At 42.0% G+C, this 18,909-nt stretch overlaps 1 protein-coding gene across 1 annotated transcript in view; it reads left to right on the forward strand.

The window, feature by feature from the left end:
* The first annotated feature begins 2,355 nt into the window (after window positions 1–2,355).
* The window catches only part of LOC127575346 (protein FAM110C-like), a 115,952-nt gene continuing 99,398 nt past the window's right edge, over window positions 2,356–18,909 (forward strand). Inside the window, exon 1 of the mRNA XM_052025161.1 lies at window positions 2,356–2,499. The gene's annotated coding sequence lies outside the window, so the exon portion shown is untranslated. The remainder of the gene's footprint in view (window positions 2,500–18,909) is intronic.

Genomic DNA, 18,909 nt, shown 5'->3' on the forward strand with positions numbered 1-18,909 from the left:
GCACATCCATTCCTGATGAGCTTAATGCACATTTTGAAAAGAAGAGGAATGAAATGTCACCACCCACCCCAACAGCCTCCAATGCACCTGAACCCACAGTCACTGTTGCAGATGTAGGATCAGACTTCAGAGAGTGAACCCACAGAAAGCATCTGGCCTGAATGACGTACCTGGCCATGTCCTTAGATCCTGTGCAGATCAGCTGGTGGGGGTATTTGCAGACATTTTTAACCCCTCTCTACTTCAATCTGAGGTCCCCACCTGCTTTAAGAAAACCACTATCATCCTGGTACCTAAGAAAAATAAGGTAATGTGCCTTAGTGACTACCGCATGGTGGCTCTGACATCCACCAAAATGAAGTGTTTCAAGAGGCTGGTCATGGCACGCATTAACTCCAGGCTCCCAGACAACCTCAGCCCACTGCAATTTGCCTACCACTGAAACAGGTCTACATACCCCTGGCCTTACACTCATCTCTGGAACATCTGGACAGTAAAGGCAGCAATGTTAGACTATTGTTTATTGACTACAGTTCTGCCTTTAATACTATAATTCCAAGAAAACTCAGCTTCAAGCTCCTATACCTGGGACTCAACACCTCCCTTTGCAGCTGGATCCTTAACTTCCTGACCAACAGGCTACAATCAGTAAGGATAGGCAGTCACACCTCTGCCACGATTATCCCCAACACTGGTGCTTCACAAGGCTGCATCCTCAGCCCCACACTTTACTTCCTGTACACTTAAGACTGCATGGCCAGATTCTGCTCTAGCTCCATCTAAAGTTTGCATATGACACCACCATAGTGGGCCGAATTTCAAATAATGATGAGTCAGAGTACGAGAAGGAGACAGAGAGCCTAGTGGCAAGGTGCCATGACAAAAATCTTTACCTCAGCAAAACAAAAGAGCTGGTCATTGACTTCAGGAAGGAGGTTGGTTCACACGTTCTGGTTTACATCAATGGTGCTGAGGCTGAGACGGTTAAGAGCTTCCGGTTCCTAGGAGTGAACATCACCAATAGCCTGTCCTGGTTGAACCACATAGATGCTGTGGCCAAGAAGGTGCCTCAGCACCTCTATTTCCTCAGGAGGTTAAAGAAATTCGGCATGTCTCCGTTGACCCTCACCAACTTTTATAGCTGCACAATAGAAAGCATCCTATCCGGATGCATCACAGCTTCTTATGGCAATTGTTCTGCCCAAGACCACAAGAAACTGAAGAGAGTTGTGGACATAGCTCAGCACATCATGAAAACCAGCCTCCCCTCCCTGGACTCTGTCTACACTTCTCGCTGCCTCGGTAAAGCAGCCAACATAATCAAAGACGCCACCCACCCCGGGCATTCTCTCTTCCCCCATCCCATCGGGCAGAAGATACAAAAGCCTGAAAGCATGTACCACCAGGCTCAAGGTCAGCTTCTATCCTGCTGTTATAAGACTATTGAATGGTCCTCTGGTATGATAAGATGGACTCTTACCTCACAATCTAGCTCATTATAGCCTTGCAGCTTATTGTCTGCTTGCACTGCATTTTATTTGTAACTGTAACATGTTATTCTGCATTCTGTTATTGTTTTTCCCTTGTACTACCTCAATGCACTGTTGTAATGAAATGATCTGTATGGATGGCATACAAAATATAGCTTTTCACTGTATCTCTGTACATGTGACAATAATAAACCAATTTACCAATTTAGATATTGTAATTTGCCTGCTCTACTTTAGCGCATATTCAATTGCACTCAATGCTTAAGGCATCATGCACAATAGACCAGTCCTTGCACACCAAACCCTGCACAAAGTCTGCTTGTCAATAAACACCCAACATCATTGCAGCTTGTTAATTTGGCAGGCAGCAGGGTAGCAAAAATATTTCAAAAATATAATTTGGGCTCCACTATTAGGTTCAGCAGGACTCTGTGCCCCTGTCTGTGCCTGCTCCTATGATTGTATTTGGCCTCAACAGCACCCTTACTGCCTGCCTAATAATACCTGGAATTCTGCTTCCAGTGAAGTCTCAAGCTCACAAAGCTCATTGTTTTCACTGTGTGTGTTGTCAATTCCATACATTAAAGCTAATTGCGTGACAGCAATTTATGCTGTATACTGTCAAAGTAGTATTTTTTCAACTTGGTTCTTTATTTTGAACTTTTCATTCCCCTCTCAAGATGGGTTAAGTCCTGCCCTCCAAAGAAAGCTTAGGTCTGGTTTATGCATTGAATGCTCATAAAAAAAATGAGTCCAAAAGACATGTAATTCTGGATGTTGTCCAGTACATTGGGTACTAAAGAAAATTAATAATTAACTTTTCTACAGGAACTAAGGAACTAACTGTCACTAAACAACAAGTCAAGTGAAAGCAGGTCTAACAATGTCTAACAATGTACTTTTCTTTAAAATATAGCCTAACATCTTGATCAACGGTATGATTTACTTAGTGCAAAAGGCTTGTAAGCATCCTAGAAGAATGTGGACATCTTTTAATCTCGTTTGTAAGGTGAGTCCTCAAATATAAATACCAAGTTTCATATATAAGAAAGTATCTACGGTGAAACAGATTTCAGAGCCATTCTCATGTCTTTTATTTCTATTAACTGTATTAAAACACTAATTTTAAATTGTGAATGATTGATATGGGTGATGAGCATAAAAGGAATCTCCAACTTGAAGTTAGTGTTCAGGCTTAAAAGTGGTAAGGATTTGCTCTCGCTGTAACGTAAATCAACACTGCAAATGTGGTAATGGTGAATGTTGACTTGTGTTTACAGTACTTGGTGTCAGCTTTTGAATTTGTTGTTGCCACTGCTGATCAGAACTATTCTTTTCCCCACAATAATTTCCATATACTGTACAATCAATTTTTTCTATTCTACTCTAAATGGTAACTTAATGGGAATATGACAACTTTTTTATCATTTTTTCTCATAAATATGAATCATTAACTACATTGGCCAAGCAAAGTATATCATTCTCATGATTTTTTTATACCTGTCCAATCAGTTTCACCAGGCAAAATAAGGCAGGCAAGAACTGACTTTTTTAGAAGAACTGTTTGTTCACTACACAAACCCAAGGGTGTAGTTCCACCATATTCTACTTTTAGGTATATTTTTGATTCCCTGTTTTTAAAATCCCCCTTTCTTTTCCTCACCATTAGGTGCCAAGCATTCAGCTGTCCACATTCTGGAATTCCATGTATAAGCTTCTCATTTCCCTCTCCTTGCTCCCCTCTCTCCTTAAAAATCCATTCTTCGACTTCCAAAAATCATTATTTCTTTAACCTCGAATGAATATTATAAGTCTGTTTATGTAACAAGTTACAATTTCCTTTCTAAAAATGCAGGCTGCAACCATATTGATGAGATAGATGTGTATTTATTCAACCACATAAAGTTTCCAATTTTACATCTTTGGGCTAAAGTAACCATATACATCAAAACAAATGGAATTTTTTTGTTCGAAGACGCTGGGATTTGTGGTAAGCCAGTGACAAAGTTTTCCAAAAAGCAAATGATATGAAAAAGAGAATGAGCCACTGCAGGTTATTTGTGTTGTTTTATATTTAGTAGGATTAGGCAAGCATCTACAGGGGTGTGTCTAAGTGGAGGCACTGACTTGTATTTACAGTTCATGGTGTCAGATGTTTACAGGACTGGCAGGAAGTTATCAATTGCACACACTTAATTCAAGATGTTTAAGTATGAGGTATGATTGTGACATTATGTGATGACTCAGTTTGTTCATTGTTTGAGTCAACATGTCTGATACTTGTTATATAAATTCTGCGGAATGTTGACTTTATTATAGCCATACTCAAAGCAGATCCTTTTTGGAACATAAATTTAGTTTGCTGTCTGGATTGTCTGATTCCCACACATCAATGTGCACTCAGAGGATGAGTAACAAAAGCACAGGTCCATTGCTCCCCACAATGAAGCATCTCCTTGACTGATTTGTCATGACATTAGCGCATGCTTGCAATTTCTGATTAGACCTTGGCCAGTGTGCAGCCAGAATGGGGATATAGTGATAATCCTTCATGCAGATGTGAAATGATTCAAACAACATCTCATATCATTGACATCTGCGCATTGTTTGAGGGTGGGCTGACTGAATTAAATACTGTGCTACTTTGGTATGACTTGGCTGAGTCTAGTACATATGCCAAGAAATAAATGAATCCCATTCTTAAAATATGCATGTCACATTGATGCAAAATCTGACTGAAAGTGGCAATGGAAAGTACAATGATCACCGGTCACATTGTTGGGGTTAGGATGGCAGTTATACTAAGTTAATCATAATTGGGGCATCTCAATTAATAATATGAAAACTCACAATGGCAGAGGGAAGTGGATCATTGTTAATCATGTCAGGAAAAATAAGACTTGAATCAGTGTACTTAGAGTACATACTATATATATCTTGTTATGTAAGGTTATTAAATAAGTTATTCAAGTATCAAATAACCCCTACTCAGTGCAATTTTATGAACGGTATGGTTTGTTTCATTGCTTATTTATTTTGACAAATTCAGTTTGCTCTGCTTCTTACACTGGAGTATGCTAGCATCTTTTGAATGTGGCTGTTTACATTCACTCTGCTTTACAATTGAATGACTGATGTAAAGCAGAAAACGCTTTCTATTCTTATGTGGTTGTCTACAATACCAATTTCATATTAATATATGAAAAGGATATTGAAAGGGAGAATAACGCTACAGCTGTGCACTCGCTTTGTAAAGGACACTAACACTACACCTGTGCGAATCCCCACAACATCCGGCGATCCTGTGATCTCTGTCTCAGAGCCGAGGTCAGAACATCCTTCAAGAAGGTGAACCCTCGCAAGGCATCAGGCCCCGACGGTGTTCCTGGCCAGGTACTGAAAACCCGTGCCGACCATCTGGCTGGAGTATTCAAGGACATCTTGAACCTCTCACTGCTGCGGTCTGAGATTCCCACCTTGCTTCAATAGGACAGCAATCATACCGGTGACCAAGGAGAGCAGGGTGAGCTGCCTCAATGACTATCGCCCGGTAGCATTCACATCAACTGTGAAGAGCTTCGAGAGGTTGGTCATGGCTAGAATTAACTCCTGCCTAAGCAAGGACCTGGACCTGCTGCAGTTCGCCTACTGTCACAACAGGTCTACAGGGAAGAACTAGAGTTTACGGTTCTTCTGTGACTGGAGAGGGACAGGTGGTGTCAGATGAGAAAGCCCCTTAAATATTGTAAATACGGGATTGGGGTAGCACCCCAGGGAGCCACACGAGTGGCATCAGTGTTTTTTTTAATCTAAAAAGGTAACACTGATGATTGATCCATACATGAATGTAAAGGTTTGCATTGTTTTATTGTTGTATATAGTTTGTTTTTTATGATGAATAAAGTTTATTTTGGAATTTAAAAAAAACAAGTCTACAGTGGACACAATCTCACTGGCTCTCTACTCTGCTTTGGAGTGCCCACAAAACATTCATCAGGCTACTGCTTATCAATTGCAGTTTGGTGTTTAACACCTTCATCCTTTCGGTATTAATCACCAAGCTTCAAAACCTGGGCCTCTGTACCTCCCTCTGCGACTGGAACCTCAACATCCTTATTGGGAAACCAGTCAGTGCAGATCAGTAATAACATCTCCTCCTCACTGACTATCAACACAGATGCACATCAAGGATGTGTAGTTAGCCCACTGCTCTACTCTCTCTACACTCATGATTGTGTGACAAAGCAGAGCTCTAACACCATCTATAAATCCGCAGATGACACCACTGCTGTTGTAAAATCTCAGATGGCGGTGAGGAGGCGTACAGGAGTGAGATAGTTCGGCTGGTTGAGTGGTGTCACAACAACCACCTCGCACTCAACGTCAGCAAGACCAAGGAATTGATTGTGGACTTTAGGAAGGGGAAGTCGGGAGAACACACACCAGTCCTCATTGAGCAGTCAGCAATGGAAAGGGTGAGCACTTCAAGTTCTTGGGCGTCAACATCTCGGAGGATCTATCCTGGGCCCAACACATTGATGCAATCATGAAGAAGGCACACCAGCGGCTCTACTTTGTTAGGAGTTTGAGGAGATTTGGTATGTTACCAAAGACTCTTGCAAATTTCTATAGATGTACGGTGGAGAGCTGACTGGTTGCATCACATCTAATGTAGAGGTTCCAATGTGCAGGATCACAAGAGGCTGCAGAGGGTTGTAGACTCAGCCAGCTCCATTGTAGGCACGACCCTCCCCACCATCGAGGACATCTTCAAAAGGTAGTACCTCAAGAAGGCAGCATCCATCACTAAGAACCTTCACCATCCGTGAAATTTCCTCCTTTTGTAACTACCATTGGAAGGAGGTACAGGAGCCAGAAGACTCACATTCAATGACTTAGGAACGGCTTCTTCCCCTCTGCCATCAGATTTCTGAAAAGTCCATGAACCCATAAATATAAGATAAGATAAGATATCTTTATTAGTCAGATGTACATCGAAACACACAGTGAAATGCATCTTTTTGCTTAGTGTTCTGGGGGCAGCCCGCAAGTGTCACCACGCTTCTGGCGCCAACATAACATGGCCACAACTTCCTAACCTGTATGTCTTTGGAATGTGGGAGGAAACCAGAGCACCCGGAGGAAACCCACGCAGACACGGGAAGAACGTACAAACTCCTTACAGAAAGTGGCTGGATTTGAACTCAGGTTGTTGGCGCTGTAAAAGCATTATGCTAACCGCTACACTACCGTGCCTGCCTCATTATTCCTTTTTAGTTTGCACAATTTATTTATTTTGTAATTTATGGTAATTTTTATGACTTTGCACTGTACTGCTGCCACAAAACAACAAATTCCATGTCATATTAGTCAGTGATAATAAACCTGATTCTGATTCTTATTCTGAAAACGCTTTCTCTGCCATTAGCAGTGTCTCATCTATCACTTACAGAATCCAACCATGCAAACACTTACTAAAGCTAAATACTGCAGATACTGGAAATGGGAAATACAAATAGAACATGCTTAAATACTCATACAGTGGCTGTAGAGTCAGAAACTTCAGGCCCATGACCTTCCATCAAATCATTTCATGGAAAATATCCGACAGAAAAAGAGGGCTATTCAGCATAATGAATCCAAGCAAGTCAAAAATGCTACCTGCCTAATCCCACTTTCCAGCATTTAATCTGCAGCTCTGCAGGTCCTGCCTTTTCAGGAGCATAATCCAGGCACTTATTAAGTGTGATGAGGGTTTCTGACTCTTTTACCATTCACATAGTGAGCTCCAAACCTCTAACCCTAAGTCATCAATTTGAAACACTAGCCTTTTCTTCTCCTTTTTGTATAAACATGAAGTTTGTATTCTAGGCTGCCAAATAGGAATAGAAGACTGGTTGGCGCTTTTTCTACCTTACATGAATCAAAAGGTTATTAAGCAAAACTAAATTATTCATCCATTCACAATGCCAGTTTCACAATCTATCATTCAATGGAACCCCTCTTAACTATCATTCTCTCCTATCAATCCGATTGAAAATCATATATTTAACTCATTAAAAAATATTCATTTATATCAGTAGCTTTGCTGGGTGACTGTCTTGCATATCCAAAACATACTAAGTTGATACACGTTAATTGTATACCCCTCATGTCCATATCATCTATTTCTTAAATATAGGATTCAGGACTGTGTTGCACTCAAAGTATATTTCTACCCTCATATGTTTAATGTTACCCTCACCTGAAGTACTGCAGAAATAAGACAATAAAGTTATGAATTTGGGAGAATGCATTAGTAAACCATTCCATGAACAGATTGAATCTGTGAATTTGTCATTTTGTTGAGAGGCAAAATTGCCACCGAGAAATCCAGCTGAGTATTGATATGACATCATATAGGTATAGTCAGCTGTGATGCAATCTGCCGCCCACTAATAGATTTTGTTGTTTCTTCCTTTATTTTGCTCTCATTTTTATGTCGTCCTCTTGAAAACAGTGATAAGCTACACTTCACAATCCTCTGATGATAGGTATGGCAGTGATTGACCTGCTAATTGTTCTTTTTAAAGAAGGGAATACCTACCTGTTGAGCTGCATAGTCAAAGCCTGCCGCAATAGGTCCACCACAGAGCATTAGGCTTATTGATTCCCATAATACTCATTGCATTAAAATAAATACACTTCAGCCCATCAGTCCCACTGTGTTAATTAACCTGTCCCTGCCTGTTCTTCCTAGTAGACTTACTTGAGCTAACCTCTACCTTCTCCTCAACCACTCCACCTGCTGACCTATTGCTCTGGTTCCTATACCCCTGCTACACTGGTTTAAACCCTCCTGAGTAGCACAAGCAAACCTCCCTGCAAGGATAATGGTGCCCCTCCAATTCAGAGCAGCCCATCTTTCTTGTATAGGTCCTAGCAGCCCTGGAATAGAGTTCAATGATCCAGGTATCCGAAGCCCTTCCTCCTGCACCAGTTCTTTAGCCAAGCAGTCAACTGAACTATCTTCCTATTTCTTGCCTCCTTTTCTAACTGCTGAATATTAAAATTAATTTTGATCCTTGGATTTTGTCTCTGACCATTCTGAAATTCATTACCTTCTGAAAAGAAACTGTGTAAAGTCATCCTTTACGCCATGTCCAACAAGTGGCAGGGATCCTGCATGTATATTCCTCTGAAATCAGAGTAATAGACTTCAAGTCAGCTTGTCTTATTGCTTGAGGAACCCGGGAATAGACATCATGATTTGTTACTTTGATTTCATTGTGATGTGGAGATTATGGAAGACCAGAATAGATGCATCTTATTGACTTTTTTAGCAATTGAAATTAATTGCTCTTACTGAATCAGTTTTTGATCATTAATACTTAATAAAAATTGGGTAAACACCCCAAACTAAACCAAAGTTAAAAGTTGAAAAATTCATTTAGCTCATTGATCCTGTTCTACCAGTTAGCAAGATCATGGATGAACTTTTACCTCAACTGCACATTTACACTCAATCTGTAATTCTTCTAATTTCCTTGTCCAGCCATCCAAGATGTTCTCCAATAATGACTGTCAGTAAAATAGAATTTCTGTCTTGAAAACCTAAAATTACAGGTGACATAGGGTTTGAAAATAAGTTGTGACACTGTAGAGACAATTAAAATGGGAATTACATGTCGTCAGAGCAGATCCTCATTCAAGTCTAATTAAAATCATTTGTGGTGTAGACATAATCTGTCTGATGTAATATGCAGGAGTTAGCAGAATGCAAAAAGTACACTCCCTTTCACAGTGATTCTCAGCACTATGTGAATAGCTGGATATTGTATTTTCTGGGTGTGTCAGGAGATTCAGAATATATATTTTGAAAAATATCATCTTTATCTGCTAAGTTCACTTGTGGGATTCAGCTGAGTAAGTTCACCTTCAAGGCTTCCAATGACACAATAGTTGGAATCTACATCAGAGTCATCTGGTAACCCTGGCATTCAGACTGTATTTTTTTTCCAGATCCAACTAGAGGATAGCACATGGAACATAGACCAGTGCAGCACAGGAACAGGTCTTTTGGCCCATGATATCTGTGCCAAACATGAGGCAGTCTGAACTAATCCCATCTTCCCCTGGTAGCACTTCCCAAGCATCTATCACTCTCTTTGAAAAAAACTTGTCTTGTAAATCTTCTTTAAATCTTCCCCCTCTCAACTTAAACCTATGCCCTTTTGTATTTAACATCTCTACCCTGGGAAAAAACTTGACCATCTACCCTATCTATGCCTCTCATAACTTTATGTACTTCCATCAGGTCACTCTTCAGCATCTGACACTCTAGAGAAAACAATCTAAGTTTGTCCAACCTCTCCTTGTAGCTAATACACTCTAATGCAGGTGTCATCCTGGTGAACTTCTTCTGCACTCTCTCCAAAGCCTCCGTATCCTTCTTATAGTGTGGCAACCAGAAATGTATATAATACTCCAAATGCGCGCTAACCAAAGTTTTATACAGTTCCAACATTACTTCCCAACTTTTATATTCAATGCCCCAACCTATAAAGGCAAGCATGTTGTATGCCTTCTTTACCACCCTATCCAACTATGTTGCCACTTTCAGGGAGCTATGGACTTGTAACTCAAGATCCCCCTGTACATCGGTGCTCCTCAGGGTACTGCCATTTACTGTATACTTACCTCTTGCATTTGACCTCCCAAAATGCATCACCTCACACTTGTCCAGATTAAACTCCATCTGCCATTTTGCTGCCCAAATTTTCAACTGCACTATATCCTGTTGAATCTTTTGACAACCTTCCTCACTATCCACAACTGCACCAGTTCTCATATCATCTGAAAACTTACTAATCAGACCACCTCTGTGCCATTTACACTTGGTTGAAAACAGTTAAAAGTTTAAAGCAGTCTTTACAAAATAATAGCTGGTGTGCATTTTAATGCATAATATTATTTGTGGAAAAGTTGATATTATACATGTTTCAGAAATTCTCTGTATTCTTGGAATTGTTGTTTTAATCTGAATTTTGCTGAGAAAATTCAATTGATGTAAATGTCCTGATTTGTTGTTAAGTATTCCCAGTATCAGTCTCATTAACACCCACACAATTTTGAATAAATCAGTTGAATGTTTCAACCAAAATTGGAAAAAGCTGCATCTACTGGAAATATGACATAAAAACGGAGTGCTGGAAATGCTCAGCTATTCAGGGAGCATCCGTGAGGAGAGATACAGAGTTAATGTTTCAAGTTAATTGCCTTTCATCTGATCTGTTTCTCTTTCCACAGATGCTGCCTGATCTGTTGAGCATTTCTAGCATTTTCTTTTCTTATTTCAAGGACCTAATTTGTTGTTTTACTGCCTTGTAGGATTCTGTTTTACACTAGACTTTGAAGCCCTCAACTGCAGCATGAAGGCTGCCTCCCAATAAACATACAGTACACTTAGCTGAAACTTAAACTCGGAATTAGGAGTTTAAAGCAGTCTTTACAAGACTGTGTTTTGATGCAAAATATTGTTTGTTGGAAAACAATATTGCACTTTGGAATAGATATTTCATGTGGAAAACTTCTACAGGTTTGTTTTGATTATCATTTATGTTAACAATTGTTTGAGGTTTTTTAACTGCTAATTAATCAAATGGAACATTGTGGTACATGAAGGCACTGCTCACTCTGCAGATCACAGCTAGGCAAATGTAGTGCAGAGCTTGACAGAACAAGCATACTTTTTTTTGATGTAAAATTTAAAGCAGAGTCTGCAGGCAATCAGAACTTGAATCTACTCACTCTGACATGTCATAGAGTCATAGAGTTATACAGGACAGAAACAGGCCCTCGGCCCAACATGTCCATGCTGACCAAAATGCCTACCTAAGCCACCCCCATCTGCCTGCATTTGGCCCAAATCCTTCTAAATCTTACCCATCCAAATGACTTTTAAACTTTGTAATTGTACTTGCCCCTCTGGAAACTTGTTTTGTATATCACACCAAGTGTGAAAATCTTGCCCCTCAGAACTCCTTTGCATCTTTGCTCTCTCATCTTAAACCTTTGCTCTCTAGTTTTAGACATCCCAACCCTGGGAAAAAAACTTATCTATGCACCTCATGATTTTATAAAACTCTGTAAGGTCACACTTCAGCCTCCTTTGCTCCAGGCAAAACAGTCCCAGCCTATCCAGTGTCTCCTTATACTCAAACCCTCCAGTCCTAGCAACGTCTCTGTGAAACTTTTCTGCGCCCTCTCTGGCTTAATCACATCCTTCCTGCAGTACAGCGACCAGAACTGCACACAATATTCCAGGAGCGGTCTCACCAATGTCTTGTACAATTATAACATGATGTCTCAATGCTTTAATCTACGTCTGGGCCAATAAAGCCAAGCATGCCATACACCTTCTTCACTACCCTGTCTACCTGTGTCATCACTTTCAGGGAACTGTGGACTTGTACCCCTGGGTCTCTCTGTTCACTAAAACTCCCCAGGGCCCTACCATTCACTGTGTGTGTCTTGTCCTGCTTTAACTTCCCAAAATGCATCACTATACACTTGTCTGTGTTAAATTCCATCTGTCATTGCTTTGGTGAGTACCTGGAACCCACTGCCTGAGAGAGTGATGGAAGCAGAGTTGCTGACAACACTTTAGAAGTGTCTGGACAAGGACTTGAATTACCCAGGCATAAAAGGCGATGGACCAACTGGTAGATGGGTGCCCACTGGTCTGCATGGATATGGTGGGCTAAATGGCCTGTTTCCATGCTGGATGGCTCAATTATAATAAAACCAAAACAAATGTGACTGTAATTGCATTGACAAGCTAGCAAAATGTGGGATATGAATACAAAATCAATCTGTGGAAAAGAGTCAGAAAGTTCCAGTAAAATGCTTTAAGTGGTCTGTGTACAAAGAGAGAACTAGAAATGAGGATAGCTAACAAACATAAAAGTCTCCCACTATTATCACAGGAAAACTTGAATACAAATAAGCTTGAAATTGAGGACAAACCAAACATAATTTACATCCAAAACAATAAATACTTTTTAACACTTTAGGTAGGCAAATATTTGAACAGGCCCTTCAGCCCACAATGCATGCACTGACCATGATGCCAACCTAAACTAATCCCATCTACACAACGTTCATATCCCTCTATTCCCTTCCTGTTTATATACGTGTCACCTTAAACCCATGCCCTCTTGTATTTGACACTTCCACCTTGGGAAAAAGACTCTGACCATCTACACTATCAATGCCTCTCATAATTTTATTTACTTCTATCAAGTTGCCACTCAGCCTCCTACGTTCCAGCAAAAACAATCCAACCTTGTCCAATTTTGACCAGGGGAGAGCAATAGATGTAGTATATATGGATTTCAATAAGGCTTTTGATAAGATTCACATGGTAGGCTGCTCTGGAAGGTTAGATCACATGGTGCCCAAGGAGAGTTAGCAAACTGGATACAACATTGGCTGGATGGTAGGAAACAGAGGGTGATGGTGGAAGGATGTTTCTCAGACTGGAGATCTGTGACTAGTAGTGTGCCTTGGCGTCAGTGCTGGGCCCATTGTTACAGTATTTGTCATCTATATTAACAATTTGGATGAGAGTATACGAGGAATAGTTAGTGAGTTTGCAGGTGGCACTAATATAGGTGGTGTCGTAGACAATGAAGGGGAGTATCAAGAATTGCAGTGAGATCTAGATCAGTTGGGTAGGTGGGCTGAGGAATGGAAAATAGAATTTAATTCAGATAAGTGTGAAGTGTTACATTTTCGAAGGACAAATCAAGATGAGAATTTTACATTGAGCAGAAGGGCCCTGGGTACTGTTGTAGAACAGAGGGACCTTAGAGTACAGGTGCATAGTTCCCTTGAACTGGACTCACAGGTAGACAGGGCAGTGAAGAAGGCTTTTGGCATGCTGGCCTTCATCAGTCAGGGCATTGAATATAGAAGTTGGGAGGTTATGTTGTGATTGTGCAAGACATTTGTGAAGTCACACTTGGAGTATTATGTTCAGTTTTGGTCACCCTGTTATAGGAAGGATGTGATTAAACAGGAAAGAGTGTAAAAAAAGATTTACAAGGATGTTGCCATGACTCGAGGGACTGAATTATAGGGCAAGGTTAGACAGGCTGGGTCTTTACTCCTTGGAGCGTAGAAGGCTGAACGGTGATCTCATAAAGATAAAATTATGAGGGGCATAGATTGGGTGAGCGGTCTTTTTTTCAGGAATCGTAAACTAGAGGACATAGTTTTAAGGTTGGAGGTGAAAGGTTTAATAAGAACCTGAGGGGCAACTTTTTTATACAGCAGGTGGTAGGTACATGGAACCAGCTGCCAGGGGAAGTGGTTGAGGTAGGTACATTAGATACACTTAAGGAGTTTATGGACAGGGATATGAATGACAAGAGTTTAGAGGGATATGTTCCAAGTACTGGGAAATAAGGTTAGCTTAAATACTCAGCTCGGTTGGTATGGACACGTATGGGCCAAAGGGCCTTTTTCTGTGCTGTACAACTCTTTGACTTTATTTATTTTTCATATTTATATATTATTATATTATATTGTTTTATTATATAATATAAAAGTGATTAAAAAATAATATTATATTATACAGTATATATCTATGACTTCTCCTTATAGCTAATACTCTTCAGTCCTTTTGAACCTCTTCTGCACCCTCTCCAAAGCCTTCACAATCTTGCTATAATGCAGTGACCAGAACTGCACACAGTACTCCAAACATAGCAGAGCCAAAGTTTTATACAGGTGCATCGTGACTTCCCAACTTTTATACTCAATGGCCCAATTGATGAAGGTTAGCATGCCATCTGCTTTCTTTATCACCCTATCCACTTCAGTTGCCACTCTCAGGGTTATACACTTGAACCCCAAGGTCCCTCTAAACAATGCTCTTTAGGGTCCTGTCTTCCTAAATACAACACTTCACACTTCCTAAATACAACACTTCAACTCCATCTGCCATTTTGTCAGTCCATATTTCCACTGATCTATAGCCTTGATCTATAAACTTACTAATCAGACCATGTACATTTTCATCCAAATTAGTTACGTACTCTATATTATAAGCACCAGAGGTTCCACCACTTGTGGAATACCACTGGTCACAGACCTCCAATCAGAATAACACCCCTCCACCTCTATCCTCTGTCTTCTATGATCAAGCCAATTTTGAATTCATCTTACCAAGTCACTGTGATTTATTCTTCTGGCTCAGCCTACCAAGAGGGACATTGTCAAATGTCAAAAATTGAAACTGCTGATTATATATGATTTTTTTCTCATCAATTATCTTTTATACCTCTACAAAGTTCCCCTACCATATAAGCCAACCTCCAGAACTCTGTAAACTGGGATTATGAAGAAGCCTTACAATTCTGTGAAATAGGCTCAATGCTTTCAACACTAATAATGCCCCAAGGGAGGATGGCATCTATCCAAAGCAGTCATGTGACATTACAGAATACGTCATAAACATACTGCGTGAGTCAATGCATACTTAGGAGGACCTACAGAGTTGGAAGCAAATAAATATTGTACCTCTTTTAAAGAATTTAATAATATATCTAGTAAACAATACGTGTTATTCTTACATTAATAACAGACAGAATAATAAAATAATTTGAAGATTATTTTTTCTGAAGTATATGGAACTAACTTGGTAATGGCAGTCGTCAAAGTTTGAGGGAAAAAATCCTGCCTGACTCACCTCCATGACTGAATGGACATGTTGAGCGTTGTATTAATTACATATTACAAGGGAAACTCTGATCTCTGAAGACAACACAGAATAGTCCTTGAGGCTGATCCTTAGTGGGTAATTAACTCACTCAAAGGAAATCTGTGAATGCTGCTTTTACAGCCCACCCAGTTATCACTCAGGTGTGCACACAGCCGTAAGCCAGTGATTTGATTCTTGGCCGATGATGCATTTAAATATTGACACCCAATCCCAGTACATTAGGGTCATAGGGTCATGGAGTTATACAGCATTGAATCAGGCTCTCTAGCCCCACTAGTCCAAGCTGACCAAGGTGTCTGTGTTTGGTCCACATTCCTCTCAACCTTTCCCATCCATGTACATGTCCATATATCTTTTAAATGTTGTAACTGTACTTGCCTCTACCATTTCCTCCGGCAGCTTGTTCCATAAACCCACCAGCCACCTGTGTGAAAAACTTGCCCCTCAGGTCCCCATTAAATCTTTCCCCATTACCTTAAGTCTAAACCCTTTAGCTTTAGACTCCCCTACCTTGAGGAAAAGACTGTGATGATCCACCTTATCTATGCCCCTCATGATTTTATAAACCTCTATAAGGTCACCTCTCAGACTTCTTTGCTCCAGGGAAAACACTCCCAGCCTTTCCAGTCTCTCCTTATAACTCAAGATCTCCAGTCCCGGCATCATCCTTGTGAATCTTTTCTGTACCCTCCCAAGCTTAATCACATCCTTCCTACAGTATGGCAACCAGGACTTCACACAATATTCCAGGGGTAGTCTCACCAACATCTTGTACAGCTGTAACATGACGCCCCAACAGTTGTTGAGGCCTTCCGCTCCAGGACATCCTTTTTCAGAAAACGGCGCTCCCCCCAATTTATCAATGGAACCCTCACCCACATCTTGTCTATTTCCCACACTTCTGCACTTACCCCATCCCCCCCCAAGGCAGAACAGGGACAGACTTCCCCTAGTCCTCACCTAGCACCCCATCAGCCTTCCACCATCACCAACGGAATCCCTCATCCTCCCCTCCTGTGCCCTCCTCGCTCCGCTTTCCATAGGGATCACTCTCTTCGTTGTACTCTTCCCCTCCCCAGCAATCCCCCCCCCCCTCCCAGACACTTGACCCTGCAACTGCACTAAGTGCTACACATCCTCCTTCACCACCATTCAGGGCCCCAGGCAGTCCTTCCAAGTGAGGGAGTCTTTCACGTGTGAATCCATCAGTTCCATCGTTGCAGCCTCCTCTACATTGGTGCAACCTGACGCAGATTGGGGGATTTCTTTGTTGAGCACCTTCGCTCCATCCGCTATGCCAGCCAGGATCTCACGGTGGCTAGCCATTTCAATTCCACTTCACATTTCCACACTGACATGTCTGTCCATCACAGGAAAAGGAAAATTAGAGGAACAACACCTTATATTCCACCTGGGCAGTCTCTAATCGCATGGCATGAGCATTGAATTCTCAAACTTCTGGTAACCCTCTGTCCCTTTCCCCTATTTTTCCTTTTTACTTCTTTTTTCTCTCTCCTCCTGATCCAACTAGCCCCCAACACCCTATGTCTTTCCCCTCCCCCACCCTCTCCATCTGCCCATAACCCACTGGTTCCCCTCCCCACCTTCCTCCCTTTATTCCATGCCTCACCGCCCTCTCCTATCAGATTCCATTATCTTCAGCCATTTGTCACTTCCACCTATCACCTCCCAGCTTCTGACATCATTCCTGCCCTCATCTGCCTCACCTGGATCAACCGCCAGCTCTTGCTCCACCCCTTCCCTCCACCATTTTATATTGGCTTTCTCCCCCTTTGTTATCAGTCCAGACGAAGGGTCTCGACCCAAGACATCGACTGCCTATTTCCCTCCATAGATGCTGCCTGACCCGCTGAATTTCTTCAGCACTTTTTGTGTTGTCCCATCTCTTGTACTCAGGGCCCCATTCGATGAAGGCAAGTGTGCCATACACCTCCTTCGCCTCCTTTTCTATCTGTGTCACCACTTTCAAGCAACTATGTACTTGTCCCCCAGGGTCCTGCCATTCACTGTGCAAGTCCTGCCCTGGTTTAACTTCCCAACATGCATCACCTTGCACTTGTCTGAGTTAACTTCCAACTGCCATTCCCTTGCCCACTTTCCCATTTGATACAGATCCTTTTGCAACCTTAGATAACCTTGTTCACTATCCACCATACCACTGTTCTTTCAGGGTGTGCTGGGACTAGGGCCTAGCAGATTTTATGACCAGAAGACGGTGCTAGGAGTTGGGAGGCACGGGTGGACTTGTCGTTCTCTGAGCAGGAACGGTCATCAGGGGTCACTGAGTCAGAGAGAGATGTTGCATGGAATCAGACCCTTTGGCCCATCAAGTCTGCACCGACCACCCATTTTACGCTAATCCAACATCAGTCCCATTTTTTAATTCACTCCACGTTCTCTTCAACTCCTCCCAGATTCTACCACTCTCCACACACTAGGGGCAATTTACAGCTGCCAATTAACCTACCAACCTGCATGTCTTTGGGATGTGGGAGGAAGCCGAAGCATGAGGGGGCAGACTGCACATTCACAGGGAGAATGTGCAAACCCCACACGGACAGCACCGGGAGTCAGGATCGAACCTGGTCCCCAGTGCTGTGAGGCACCGGCTCTACTAGCTGCACCACAGTGCCACCCCTCTTTGGATTTCCGGCATGAGATCAGTGTTTTTCGCTATCCGGCCCCCTCCTCTCTCCTTCACACTGATTCCCAGCCTAAGGCACAAGCTGTCCCCAAAAACCATGCCAGCCTGGCTCTTTTGTAATCTGCTGACTATCAGGTACATCCTAATCCCCTGCTGGGATGTAGCCGGTGCAGCAGGCATCCATCACTGGAGTCCCCAATCCCTGCTGGTCCTGAGAGGCCAGATGCCCTCTCTCCAATCTGTTGACTTAAGGATGTGGCCACAACACCCAGGTAATTGGTGCCACCCTTCCCCCAGCAGAGACTGGTGCCTGTGGGTTATTACCCCACAGTGCAGTGCTCCCTCAGTCCTGCCCCTTCCACAGTGTGGCACTGCCTCAGCACCACCCCTCCTGTAGTGTGGTGCTCCCTTGGCACTGCCTCTCCCACTGTGTAGTTCCCCTCCTGTACCACCCCTCCTGTAGTGTGGTGTTCCCTTGGCACTGCCCCTCCCACAGTGCAACTCTCCCTCAGAGCCAAGGACCAGTGTGTGTGGCTCTACATTCAGTCTGATAGTGGCACTGTCTCCATCGTGTGCGGTTCAGAATATCAGGCATCTGTAGTCAGGGTAATGTGCAGCACCAACTTTTCTTCTCTTGGGTATTAGCAGAGATAGGAGGTGGGCTGGGGAATATGGTGATGGAAGGAACAGAAAAAGAACAGGAAATAGAGTGGGAGAAGTGGGTAGAAGAGGAAGTGAATACTTTATTTTCAAAATATCTTCTACTTCAGGTTAAACAGCTGGTGATTAATGTCCCTGTTATGTTCAGGTCCATGTGAACCCAACGCGCAATCTCCTGGAGCTCAAAATCATTTGCTTATGAATATCAAATTGTTAGTCCCATGTGTCATGTCATCCTTTCTTATAATTTCAGAGGTGCCACAGGGATGTACATGTTTATAAGCAAACTTACCTAATTCATATTGCAACTGATCCTGTATGGATGA

This window comes from Pristis pectinata, chromosome 10 (genome assembly GCF_009764475.1).
Source record: "Pristis pectinata isolate sPriPec2 chromosome 10, sPriPec2.1.pri, whole genome shotgun sequence".
In the NCBI taxonomy this organism is placed as follows: domain Eukaryota; kingdom Metazoa; phylum Chordata; class Chondrichthyes; order Rhinopristiformes; family Pristidae; genus Pristis; species Pristis pectinata.